Genomic DNA, 14,703 nt, shown 5'->3' with positions numbered 1-14,703 from the left:
ACTTTTAATGCCATTCTGATCAAAATTCCACCGGTATTTTTCAAAGAGCTGGAGCAAATAATCCTAAAATTTGTATGGAATCAGAAGAGACCCTGAATTGCTAAAAAAAATGTTGAAAAGCAAAAATAAAACTGGGGCCATCACGTTACCTGATTTCAAGCTTTACTACAAAGCTGTGATCACCAAGACAGCATGGGACTGGCATAAAAACAGACACATAGACCAGTGGAACAGAGTAAAGAGCCCAGATATGGACCCTCAACTCTATGGTCAAATAATCTTCAACAAAACAGGAAAAAATATACAGGGTGAAAAAGATAGTCTCTTCAAAAAATGGTGCTGGGAAAACTGGACAGCTATATGTGGAAGAATGAAACTCGACCATTCTCTTACACCGTTCACAAAGATAAACTCAAAATGGATAAAAGACCTCAACGTGAGACAGGAATCCGTCAGACTCCTAGAGGAGAACATAGATAGTAATCTCTTCAATATCAGCCACAGCAAGTTCTTTCAAGTTATGTCTCCAAAGGCAAAGGAAACAAAAGCGAAAATAAACCTTTGGTACTTCATCAATATCAAAAGCTTCTGCACAACAAACGAAACAGTCATGAAAACAAAGAAGCCACCCACGGAATGGGAGAAGATATTTGCAAATGACAGTACAGAAAAAGGTTGATATCCAGGATCTATAAAGAACTCCTCAAACTCAACACACACAAAACAGATAATCATGTCAGAAAAGGGGCAGAAGACATGAACAGACACTTCTCCAATGAAGACCTACAAATGATTAACAGACACATGAAAAAATGTTCATCATCATTAGCCATCAGGGAGATTCAAATCAAAACCACACTGAGATACCACCTTGCACCAGTTAGAATAGCCAAAATTAGCAAGACAGGAAACTGTGTGTTGGAGAGGATATGGAGAAAGTAGAAACCTCTTACACTACTGGTGGGAAAGCAAGTTGGTGCAGCCTCTTTGGAAAACAGTGTGGAGATTCCTTAAGAAATTAAAAATAGAGTTTCCCTATGACCCTGCAATTGCACTCCTGGGTATTTACCCCAAAGATACACAAGTAGCAAAAAGAAGGGCCATCTGTACCCCAATGTCCATAGTAGCAATGGACATGGTCAACACACTGTGGAAAGAACCAAGATGCCCTTCAATGGACGAATGGATAAGGAAGATGTGGTCCATATACACTATGGAGTATTACGCCTCCATCAGAAAGGATGAATACCCAACTTTTGTAGTGACATGGACAGGACTGGAAGAGATTATGCTGAGTGAAATCAATCAGACAGAGAGAGTCAATTATCATATGGTTTCACTTACTGTGGAGCATAAGGAATAACACAGAGGACATGGGGAGATGGAGAGAAGGGAGTTGAGGAAAATTGGAGGGGGAGACGAACCATGAGAGACTGTGGACTCTGAGTATCAATCTGAGGGTTTTGGAGGGGAGGTGGGTGTGGGCTTGAGTGAGCCTGGTGGTGGGGATTAAGGAGGGCATATCGTGCATGGAGCACTGGGTGTGGTGCATAAACAGTGAATTCTGGTACACTGAAAATAATTTTAAAAATTAAAAATTTAAAAAAGTGAGCTTCAAGGGAGATTACAACTGAGAAATATTTTTTAAAATCTGTAAATGGTCTACAAAGTGAATATAACATCAATTTATGAAAATACGAATCTTGCTTACATTATCAAGGCATGTTCATGTCAGGTTCTAAACAAACACGCTTCTGGGAATTAAATTTACTCACCCTTAATTTATGCTCATTATCCCCTTTATGTATTTGCTTAAAAAACATAAAAAGAAAAAGAGTGTAAGAAAAAACAGGAACAAAGAACAACAAATAAAACACCATAACAATATGGTGTATAAATTAATCGACTATATTAACAAACACTTTGAATGCCCATGGTTTAAATATACCAATTAAAAGACAGAGATTATCAGAGTGGTTCAAAAACAAAGACCGAAGACATTGGGAGTGTATGTGCTCTGGTGAGTGCTGTGAAGTGTGTAAACCTTGCGATTCACAGACCTGTACCCCTGGGGATAAATATTCATATGTTTATAAAATAATAAAAAATTAAAAATTAAGAAAAAAATCTAAGACTGAACTAGGTGCTGTCTCTAAGAAACTCCAAATACACTGACGGGGCACCCGCCTGGCTCAGTCAGAAGAGTGTGCAACTCTAGATCTCAGGGTCATGATTTCGAGTCCCACATGGGGTATACAGATTACTGAAATATTTTTTAAGTTAATAATAAAATGAACAAATAGATATACTGATATTTAGAATTTAAAAGTAAATGAAGGGGACAGACATACAATGCTAACACTGATCCAAAAAAAGCAGGAGTAACTTGTTAATTTCAGACAGAGCAGACTTCAGAGGAAGGAAGTTATCAGAGATAAAAAGGGGCATAACCTAATGACGAAGGGGTCAATTCTCCAACAAGACTTTATACACCCTATCAACAGAGCACCATGTGTGAGGGGAAAACAAAGAGAGCTGCAAGGAGAGAGAAGAAGCCGGCGGCCCTGTCCCAGAGAACAGATCCAACAGGCAGAAATTCTGCAAGGACATGGTGACCTCACCACCACCATCTACCCCGGGATGTGCTGCACATCTACAAACCATTTCATCCAAGGGCAGAATACACCACCTTCCCAGCCTCCAGGAGCACTCTGTGTAAGACACATTCTGTCCTTCTCAGGCTCCCACAGAGCACTCAGCAAGAGAGACACGTTCTGTCCTTCTCAGGCTCCCACAGAGCACTCAAGCAAGAGAGACATGTTCTCTCCTTCTCAGGCGCCCACAGAGCGCTCTCCAAGAGACATGCTCTCTCCTTCCCGGGCACCCATGGAACATCTCCAAGAGACACGTTCTCTCCTTCTTGGGTCCCCACGGAGTGCTCTCCAAAAGACACACCTTCTGGGCCATAAAACACATCTTCACAAATGTAAAAGAAGAGAAATCATAAAATGTCTGCTCTCAGACCACAATTTTAACAGAGTTAAACTTGAAATCAAGAACAGAAAGATAGCTGGATAATCAAACAACAGTGGATAAATGAAAAAGTATTTCTAAAAAAAAAAACAAATACAGGATCAAAGAAGAAATCTCAGTAGAAATTTTAAAAATATTTTGAATGTCACCAAACCCTTTCTTTGTGCATTAACTGATAGAGTCCTGTTTTATCTTATAAACTGTTCATATGTTAATGTAGATTACACAGATTATTTTTTAATATGACAGAGATAGAGAGACAGAGAGAGGGAGGACACAAGCAGGGGAGTGGGAGAGAGAAGCAGGCCTCCCACTGGGCAGGGAGCCCCATCCCAGGACCCTAGGATCATGACCCGAGCTGAAGCCAGATGCCCAACACCTGAGCCACTACCCAGGCATCCCCCACAGATCCATCTTTAAATACTGAACCAGCCTTCAATTCAAAAGATAACCTCTTCTCTGTTAGAATGTTATTCCTTTTGTGTACTGCGGGGTTACACTTGCTAGTACTCCTGAGGACCTATGCATTTATGAACAAGAGTTACTGGGTTGGGTTTTTGGTTAGGGTTTGGTATTCAGGTCATGCAGGTCTAACCAAGAGAGCTGGGAAGTCTGTCCTCTTCCATTTTCTGAAAGACACTCTTCAGATCTGGTGTTATTCTTTCCTAGAATGTGTTCATACATTTCACCAGTGAAATAATTTAGGGCTACAGATTTCTCTTCAGAAGGTCTTCAACTGTAAGTTCAATATCTTTACTAGTTATTTCATTATTCAGGTTAACTACTTCATTGTGGGTTAGTATGGAAGGTTGCAGTTTTCAGAAGAATGGATATTTTCATCTAATTTTCTGAAGCTGTGTCTGGGGGGAGAGAGCCAAAGGAAGAATAACAATGAACTCAAAACCAGCTCAGTGTACTTCAAACCCTGGTCTTCCTTCACAGCCTTCCTGCTCCTATATGTCATTCCAAGTCCTGCAACAGCGTCTCCCTGAGCCCTGTCTTGGACCAAAAGCTGCATTACATGGGACAGACAGGGTGGGGTGTGCTTTACTCCGTCTTACCAGGAACTAAAGCAAGGTCATGGCCACATATGATTTTCTTTTTAATTTGTGCATTGGAGAGACAGAGAGCCTGAGTGCACAAGGAACAGGGGCAGAGGAGGAGAGAGTCTCGGGCAGACTCCATGCTCAGCAGGGAGGCCAGTGCAGGGCTCGTTCTTGGAACCCTGAGATCACAACACTAGCCCAAACCGAGTCAGACACTTAACCGAGGGCACCAGTATGTATGATTTTTTAAAAACAAAACTGGATTCATGTTGTAGCTGCTTTTTTGTGCTTTTTTTTTATTCCACCAACCTATGGCTTTTCTCTAAGATTATTACAAGTTGAAGGTGTACAGACTAGTGATTTGGTTTACATACATTGTTAAACGATTACAACAGGGTTATCTATCACCTCCTACTGACACATTGAAAATGTAGAAAAACTTCACCTTGTGATAAAAACTCTTAGATCTCCTGGGATCGAGCCCTGCATCAGGCTCTCTGCTCAGCGGGGAGCCTGCTTCCCCCTCTCTCTCTGCCTCCCTCTCTGCCTACTTGTGATCTCTGTCAAATAAATAAATAAAATCTTAAAAAATAGTTATAAAAAACAACGCTTAGATCTATAGCTGACCTTGGGACAAGCAGGGATTAAGGCACTGACATCCCACACAGTCAAAAATCCACACAGAACCTTTGACTCACGGAAAACTAGATTCCTAATAGGCTACACTGACCTGAAGCCTTAACAGGAGCATAAACAGTCAACAGGCATTTTACGTTATTTGTATTGTGTACTGCGTTCTGACAAAGTAAGCTAGAGAAAAGAAAATGTTAAAATCATAAAGCACTCTCCTATATTTATCCAAAAAAAATCCCATGTATAACAGAGCCCACACAGTTCAAACCCATGTTGTTCGAGGTTCGACGGTCCTCTGGTAAGACTGTCTCATGCATCTCACAGCAGTGTCACTAGGGTTGCCACGCTGTATGTGATGGCCTCAGTGCTCACCTGTGTGGTACCTGAAAGTCTGTACCTTTCAACCACAGCCCTCCAATTCTTTCTCCCCTCACCCTCCCTCCCTCCACTAACCACAAATTTGATCTCTTTTTCTAGGAGTCTGGTGGGCGAGTTTTGTGTTGCTGGTTTTAGATTCCACGTATAAATGAGAAAATAAAATATGTCTCTGTCTGACTTACTTCACTTAGAATAATTCCTTCAAGGTCGGTCCAATCACGGATGGCAGGGTGTCGTGGCTCATGGCCATCTGGCACAAAACAGAAGACAGTACCCTGACAACCACCAGGTGTCTTCATTCAGCACGACAGCCATGGCTCTCCCCAAAATGTTCTGCTCACAACAGCACCTCCAGATCCAGTCCACACCCCTCCATGGAATATGCACTTCCCTGGCACAATCCAGGCCATCCCACATGTCCCAGCGCCCACCCATGGCCATTCTGCATGACCCAGCGGCCATCCATGGCCATCCCCCATGGCCCGGTGCCCCTTACTAGCATGCAGGTCCCCATCCACTCGGACAGCAGCACGTCCACCGTCTCTGGCAGCACCACATCCTCCACCTTCTGCTTGAACACAGTGATGATGTCGGCAAAGCCATTCTGCATGACCAGCTGCCCTGTGTGCTGGGCCATCTCACAGGCCTCCACTGCATACATCTGCATGTCACAGAAGGACCATCAGCAAGAGTCCCACCCACAGAGCAGGCTGGCATCCACTCTCCCTGGGCCCAAGGCTCCAGCCAAGCCAGAGGCAGCCTCAAAGAAAACAGCGACAGAAGGAAAGAGGTGTGCTGGATAGCAGGGACAGATCTCCAACAGACGAGCGCTGACAAGGGAGCTACCTCCCATCTTAACTCCACCTTCTGCCTAAAACAGATGGGGACTGCCGGAGGACAGAAGAGTCTGCATGCACACCGGGTACCCGTCGCAGAGGCCCTGTGGGCCAGACACTGACCCAGCTCCCATACACACAGCCACAAACTCCAGAGTTTCCCACACCACCCTGAGAATGGTCGGACTTTAAGGGTACCAGCGGCTGAGACAGCTTCAAGCCCAGGTTGTCACTGGAAGGTCCTGAGTGTTATGTCTTTGTTCCGATAGCATCTTAATTCCAGTGATCACTGTCCTGCAGTTTCCCGTATAAACTAGAATTTCACCCACCTGTGTCAGGGACATTTCAGAGGCTTCAACTCTGGAGCCTCACACATGCTCTGCAGGGAAGAGGAGAAAGGAACCCAGCATGCATCATGGAGAGAGGTCTGTCTTGTCCCTGCCAGGTGGTCCTTGCTTGGTGCAGGGATAACACATGGACAGTGACCTACACAAGCGGCCCAGCCCCAGCACACAGAAATGAGTTCCTCTAGCTGATAAGCATGTTACAAAAAACATCCGACCGCACGCAACTCTGATATTCTCTGCTCTATTCTACTCTATTCTGTGCTGCTGGTGACTCAGCAGGCCGAGATCATGACTGCTGACAGGCTCAGCTCACAAGAACACATTGCCCATTTCACCAACATGATGCCTTTGCATGCGAACGACACGTCCCCAGACTCAGCTTGAAGCTACTGAAGGAGAGCTGTTTCTTACTCACGGCTTTAGGCTCCACATAGTGGGCACAAAAGAGGCTGATGATCCCCATTCTGCAGCCGACATCCAGAATCACTTTATTGTTCAGGGATTCTTTATTTTGCATGATAAATTGTGGTATTTAGTTGTCCGTGGCTGGTCTGCCAACATTTCCAAGTGAAGTTTCTAGAGGAAATACACATTAGGAATCACTGCCTGTAATATGAACAGTGCTGAGCTCTGGTTTAAGAAGGAAGATCAGAGTCTGAGCTAATAATCCCCTTGAGCCCACTACACATGCCTAAAAAATACAAGCAACAAAGAAAAAAAAAAACACAAATCCCGAAGACCTAAATATGCTGGCATATAAAAACACAACAGTGAAGAAATGAAATGGAATTTTCTGGAATCCTTTCAGTTCAGTGTGATGCTACCTACGGCTTCACCCTATACCTCCCCAAGAGCCGGATGAGCACACAGGCGGGTAGACCACTCAGAAAGTAGAGCAGACACTGCTCTCCTGACCACTGTTCCCACTGGACACAGGAGGAACCACCAAATTCCCCACCAGTTACCACTTGGGCAAGTATCCACCAAGAGAGATGCCAGAGGAGGCACACTGACCTCTCATGAAACTACAGGTCTGGAGGAAGCTGACGAACCCACAAGGGTGAGCTCAAGGTCTCCAGCCATGTCCAGAGGGAGGAAAACACATGAAACCCAAGATAACATAGCACCCCATGGGAATCATGCCAATCCCCAGAGAAAAAAAGAAAGGGTCCTCCAAATGGTTCATGAAACCATGGGTGGAAGTCAGAGCCCAGAAGGGCTGCACCCACAACACTGGCCCCCATGCCCAACTTTTCAGGTCTCGAGATGCAGAACACCCAGTGTAGATATAGTTTGGCTGCAAGGCAGACACTGAAGCTACCCGGACCTCGTCAGCACAAATAGGAAGTCTGCACAGGGCCTTCATGATCCCATGAGTGTCACAAAGACACTCAGCACTGAGAAACAAAAGACTGAGGGTCAGAGGAGACACAATAAATATTCAGCCATCCCACCTGAATAGTCCACCTCGACAGAAAGTCAGAACAAGGTTGCTAAGGTGTACATATAAGTTGACAAAAATAAAAAGAAAAATGAGCAAATTATATGAAAGTTTACCAAAAAAAAGAAGAAATAGAAAAGGCCAACAAAATATAGAAGATGACCAATCTGACTTTAAAAATGGAAATCAAAATCAAGAAATACCATGTTTCAACTTTAAGATGAGAGATCTGTATTTACTTTAGCGATGTGTGGTTGGGAAACGAGGATTCATGTACACTGGTGGTATACAATTGCCAATCTTTCTGGAGGGGAAACTGGCAAAACCCGCCAAAGTGAAAAAACACATACACCCTACAAATTTACCCAAGAGAAATTCTAGCAGAAGTTTAGCAAGATTTCTATAAGAGAAAACCCATTAGAGCACTGCTTGTCATGGGGAAAAGCTGTTAATCAAGCAAACCACCAATAGGGCCTTTTTAAAATCAATAAGATACTCTTGATAGTCTGAAAGCTCTACAGATGCCTGAGTGCCTCAGTTAGGCATTTGCCTTCAGCTCGGATCATGATCCCAGGGTCCTGGGATCGAGTCCCACATCAGGCTCCCTGCCCTGCGGGAGTCTGCTTCTTCCTCTGCCCGCTGCTCCCCCTGCTTGTGCATGCTCTCTCTTCCTGACAAATCAGTAATAAAATCTTTCAGAAAAATAAGTCTGAAAGCGCTAATCGTATACATACGTCAAGGGGTTTTCCTTTACTGTAACACGTTGAACCATGAAATGGGACACACCTACCAAAAATGTACATGAGAAAGGGCCCTGCAGCTTGTGGGTTACACAGTGAACACTCGTGCAATGACAGCAGATGCCTGCCGGCACCCTACACCTTCCCAGCCTGGCCCTGCAGCCAGGAAAGCCAACCTCACCGAGCGTGGAGAGGGACACCACAAGGGCTGGGCCGGCTCAGTGCTACCCACTACCAGTCCACCACGGCGGACTCTGAGAGGAAGCAGGTTTACTACCCCCACGGGAGGAAAATCTTCTCTTGGCCTAGCAACAGTCCAGCCAATGAGAAAATGCTGCACTTGGCCAATGAAAAGCCACCGCCGCCCTCCAGAGGGTGTTCCTTCCACACAGCCCCACCCACTCCCCCTTCCTAACAAAAAGCCTCCTGGCCTTGGTTCTCCAGACCCGCATGCAGTTCCCCACGGGGCACTTGTCCTGCCCTGTGGTTCCTCCGCTTCTCCCGAAGAAGCCCACTTTGTTGGTATGGCCGTTATTTTTAAGGCTGCTGCCACCAGATGCGCTGGCAACAGGAACCACCATCCTGACTCCCATAGAACCAGCTCCCTGGTCGCTTCCCTTCATAAACATCTTCCAACACTGCTTTTTAACTTTACATAACTGAATCAAAAGTTATTCTTTCATGTCTTGCTTCTTTCACCCAACATCCTGTCTGTGATGTTTATTCAGCACGCATCAGTTTTTGTCTAGCTTTAAGATGTAAACAGGGGCTACCTAGACCATACAGTTATGGGTCTTTGTCCTAACTGGGGAAACACTTTAAAAAAACTAATAAGCTATTTATTTATTTAGAGTTATTGTCGGTTTATATAACATTTTTGTATTTTATTTTTAAAATAAAATGTGTTACTTTATTTTAAATATTGAGAAAATTTCATCATCTCATTGTTCAGATAACATCTCTAAACCACCATGGGACACTCCAGCCCACCACATGCTTTTGTAGGGTCTTCTAGCTAAGAATGGCTTTCACATTTTTTAATTGGTTAAGGTAAGGGTTTGCTCATTTCCTCATGGTCTTACAGCCACTCACGCACCACGATGGCAGAGCCGAGGAGCCACATGCCCGGCTGAGCCAAAGAAAACGTCTGTGCACCCTGTGCTAAGCCATGAAGAGGAGCAGCCCAGTTGAAGCTAACTCGAAAGCTGAGGCAGGAAACCGCCACATCCATAGCCCCAGCCGTACCAGTGTTCCATAGCTGCCAAAGTACTCCTCGTCCTGCCACGTGTCCTCAGGGTCACAATCCTCCAGGTGCTTCCTGAGGTGGTTTGCAGGTACATACCCACAGCAGCCCGTGTGCTCGCCCCACCACCAATCAGCAGTTGTCTGCCTCAGGATGAGAATTTTTTCTCCTCTCAAAAAGCTGAGCTGGATAAAAACATATAAAGAAGTCAAAATTCAAGAAAAACCTGTAGTTGGTATTTCAATAGTGGCTCAGTGATAAGCCCCCCATCATTGGGGCCCAAATCAGCTATTTTAAAAAAGACTCAATGGGTAATTACACAAACTCACAATTTCTGAAAATGATACCAACATTGAGAGACTTTTATGGAAGATCTACATGAAAGAAAGCACAGCATAACTGATATTTTTTAAAGGAAAGATTAAAAATTTTTGATCAACTTAAGACAGAATTTCTCTATCGCCTCTTTGCTATAACTCGGATATGTGGCAGCTAATTCACTTACTGGAGTAGAAAAAACTACATTCAAGTCAGTATCTTTTTTAAAGTTTTATTTATTTGATAGAGAGAGAGTGGGAGTGGGAGGAAGGCCAGAGGGAGTGGGAGAGAGGACCTACAGCAGACTCCCCACTGAGCACTGAGCATGGAGCCCAGTGCTGAACTTGACCTCACAACCCTGAGATCATGACCTGTGCTTAAATCAAGAGGCAGATGCTTAACCATCTGAGCCACCATCTTCAAGTCGGTATTTTTATTTTATAGCCTTAATGTTTATTAACTAGAATAGGTTCTAAATCAAGGTTTCTAAAAAGAAACTGAAACAGGTACTTCCTTCCCCCATTTCTCACCCAGATATCTTTCACCTAAGGCTTGGCATCAGAATCTGTTAGGCTGGGAAAAGAAGGATCACTCACAGGTCTCATTTGGCTCTAAACATCTGAATACTTCTTTACTTAACTTTGGTATGACTTATTCAAAATTCTTATCTGATTCTGTCATATAGCATGCCATTTAGCCAAATCCATAAAACATGAACCCAGGGTCTGAGGCCCCTGCCTGTAAGCAAGTGTGTAGGGTTACCTGCGTCTGGTCAGCGCAGAATAGTCTGCAGTGGCCATGAACTCTTCTGGCTGCACACCCTCCTGGAGCTGCTCCCGGTCACCACACTCCACGTGATCTTCTCCCTCCCACTCAAAACCAAGGGAAGAACAGAGGATGAATATGGGGCTTCTCTCTGTGTCCATCCTAACAACCTGTAACCTTTGGTTATCAGGAAGGTTTCAAATGAAGAGCCACGTGACCATGGTTAATCACAAAATTTGGGTCATCTTCACCAGCAGGATCGAGGGATCTCACCCTTACTCCACTTCTCCTTTTCGTCTCTAGTACAAAATTACTTGCATCCTAAGAAGTACATCAAATAAGTAAGAAAAAGGCACTTTTAGTGTCTACTTGGTGACTGATGCTAATCACCAGCAACTCCTTCTGAAAGTGGTGACTGGCCCCAAGAGAAAGAAGACCTGCTTCTAGGCCTCATGCTCTCTGGACCTCTACAGACTGGAGGATAGAACTGGGCAGACTTCCAGAAGGTGCCAGGGGCCAGGCCCAACCCTCATGGTCTGACTTGGACAGCAAGTCTGCTCATATAGACTGTTCAGGACCCAAAAGGGGAGCCTGAGACCACACACTGCCCAGTCTCTACTTTCTGTCAGAAGAGGCTTGTCTGGAAGAAGTCCACTGGAGGTGACAGAACCTCCAAGCCCGTTGTCGAGTTCAATGCAGCAACTCCGTCCCAATATGTGCATTTTTAAAGAAGTTTCCTAAACATACACATAATTCATGTTCTTTGGAAAATATGTGAAGCACAAGTGTACACAGAAGAAAATTAAAACCATCTGTATTCTCACCCACTGGTCAGAAATAATGATGCTTAACAAGTTAACATTTATATTTTTTCAGGCTTTTTTTCCCCAAGATTTTCTTTATTTACTGTCAGAGAGAGAGAGTACGAGCAGGAGGAGGGGCAGGCAGAGCATGCAGAGAGGAAGCAGCCTCTCCATCGAGCAAGGAGCCCAACACAGGACTCAGTCCCAGGGACCTGGAATCATGACCTGAGCCAAAGGCAAACACTTAATGGAGTCACTCAGGCATCCCTCGGGCTTTAATTTTAAGATTTATTTATTTTGAGGGTGAGAAAGAGCACTCCTGGGTGGGAGAGGGGCCTGAGAGGGAGCGAGAGAATTTCAAGCCAATTCCCTGCTGAGCACAAGCCTGACAGAGGGCTCGACCTCACGACCCTGAGGTCATCACCTGAGCCAAAACCAAGAGTTGGATGTTCAACTGACTGAGCCACCAAGGCACCCCCAGGCCCCCTTTTAAGTGTACACGTAGCATGTGCATACAGAGTGTTTACTGGGATTATGAAATTCTGCCTTGTGATATGTGTCCCACTTATTAAATTATTTTTATTAAGTTCTATTTGCCAACATGCTGTACATCGTTAGTTTTCTATGTAGCATCCAATGATTCATTAGTTGCATGTAACACTCACTTATTATATTCCTAACATTTTTCCTCCTTGTTAAATTATTTCTAAATACCTCTTCCTAACATTTGGTAATATTCTGTGAATTATCATAACTAATTTAACTGATTTCCTAGTTTGGTACCCTTAAACTATTTCCAGTTTATACTTTTACAAATTATGTTAGGATGAACTATTTTTAAAGATTTTTATTTACTTATTTGATAGAGGGAGATCACAAGTAGGCAGAGAGGCAGGCAGAGAGAGAGAGGGAAGCAGGATCCCCACTGAGCAGAGAGCCCAATGTGGCACTCGATCCCAGGACCCTGAGATCATGACCTGAGTCAAAGACAGAGGCTTAAACCACTGAGACACCCAGGCGCCCCTAAGATGAACTTTCTAAAAAATATCATTTTGTCTGTCATGACAATTTTCTCAAGATAAACTTCGGAGTGGGAAATGGCAGATTAAGATGCCATGTATTTACACGCATGCACACACTCACACACACGCACAGTTGTTCTTTTGACAAAGTTATTTGAGAAGGATGTGACACCTTTTTTGCCTTTTTTACCAACATAATACCTTGTGAGAAACTTCCCAATTCTTAGAATCCTAACTTTCAAATTTCAACAACTGTACAATATTCCACAATAGGAATTATTCCTGATTCTTCAGTCATCCTTGACTAATGGACGTTCTCCTGGTGTCCAGCTCTCTACCACGGTGTGGCCACAACATTCATACACATTTACTCTCGTGTGACATTTTATTTCTAGGAGACAGATGACCGAGGTTGGACCATAAGCTTTTTACTCACACATTTGCAAGACTCTTTCATACAGGGTGCAGCGCCCACACTTCTCCAGCAAAGCGGACAGCACCCTCCGGCGACTACTCACGGCAATGAGCGCCATCGTGGTCTTTAATTTTTGCCGGAGCAACAGGTGTAGAGACACCAGAAAAAGCAAATATGTGGGGAAACAAGACTATTTCTTATACTCCATAAGAAAGACTTTTAATAGTATAAGGAGACACTAATTATTTATTGTGGGGTTTATGACAGATGTTACAAGAGCACAAACAGCACAAAACTAGTGGCAAGTAAGTAGAGCTAATGTGAAGGTGTCTTATGCTGTGAAGCGGTCGGACACAAACAGCACTGGGGTGGGTTAAAGATGCGAATCACAGTTTCTTGGTAACCACTAAAATATTAGTAAAAGATACAGGTGCAAAACCGACAGAGGAGACAATGTGGCATTATTAGCAATAATCCTTTAATCCAAACAGAGTTAACACTGTAGAAAGGTACCAAAAAGTAAGGGAAAACAGCAAGATGGCCAACTCAACCACATCAGTCACCATGTTCAATGTTAATAGACTAAATACTCTAATTAACGAGCAGAGATTACCGACAGGAAAGAAACGGACATTTCTACAGCTTTTTACAACAGAAACATTTTAAATATTTTCTATTCAAAATATAGGTGTATGTGCACCATGCAAGCTGGTACACCAATATTAATATAAGATAAACTAGATATAAGACCAAAAAAGTACTAGGTAAAAAGAGATTTCATAAAAATAAAAAAGTCAGTTAGTTTAGAAAGTAAAAACTATCCTGAATGTATATGTCAAATAACAGATTCAAAATAAGTGAAGCAAAAAGTGACAGATGCAAAAGGAAGTTAAAAAAAAAGACAAACCCACAATCATAGTGGAAATTTCTTTAAAATTATATTTATTTATTTTAGAGACAGAGAGAGCAGGTGTCTAAACAATTGCAGGGAGCGGCAGAGGGAGAGAAACAGAACCCAGAAGGGGAGGGGGGCAATTGACCCTACGACCCTGAGATCATGACCAGAGCCAAAACTGTGAGTCAGACACATAACTCATGAGTGACCTGGCACAGCCATAGTGGGAATTTCTGAAGCTCATCCCGCTCGATAACTACACAACAAGTGGGCAATAAAGCAGAAAGGACACAAATGTTTGAACAATACTAGTAACACATTTGACCTTAAGGACATTTGTAGAAAACCACCAACTGCAGAAAACAGATTCTTTGTGGGTGCGTGTGGGGCGCTCACAACAGCCACCTGACTAGGCCACAAAGCAGGCCTGAATAAATTTCCAAAGACTGAAATTGTACAGAGCATATTTTCTGACCAAACATAAGCAAACCAAAATTAAATAACAAAGAGATAAATAAAAATCCCTAAATCTCCTGAAATAGCACACTTCTGAATGTCCCACAAACTATCTGATTTCCACTGTGACATATTACCAAGTATTTTAACTGATCAAAAATAAAAATACAACATAGTTAAGTGTGTAAGGCAAGAAAACTGAGGGCGAGAGGAAAAGTCATAGCTTTGAACACAGCAGTGGGCACAGACAGTGCCAGAGCTGTTCCGGCAGCTGCTGCTGAGGTGGCCGTTACAGCTATTGCCATAATGACAGCAGCAGTAATTCCAAAGTC

The 14,703-nt window shown here is 43.6% G+C and overlaps 1 pseudogene; it reads right to left on the bottom strand.

Annotated features, from left to right (window-relative positions):
- Positions 1 to 13,138, bottom strand: part of LOC122905370 — a 29,154-nt pseudogene extending 16,016 nt beyond the window's left edge.
- Between the last annotated feature and the right edge of the window lie 1,565 nt (positions 13,139 to 14,703).

Source organism: Neovison vison, chromosome 4, assembly GCF_020171115.1.
Source record: "Neovison vison isolate M4711 chromosome 4, ASM_NN_V1, whole genome shotgun sequence".
Classification (NCBI taxonomy): Eukaryota; Metazoa; Chordata; class Mammalia; order Carnivora; family Mustelidae; genus Neogale; species Neogale vison.
This window is presented reverse-complemented; position numbering and strand designations above follow the sequence as displayed.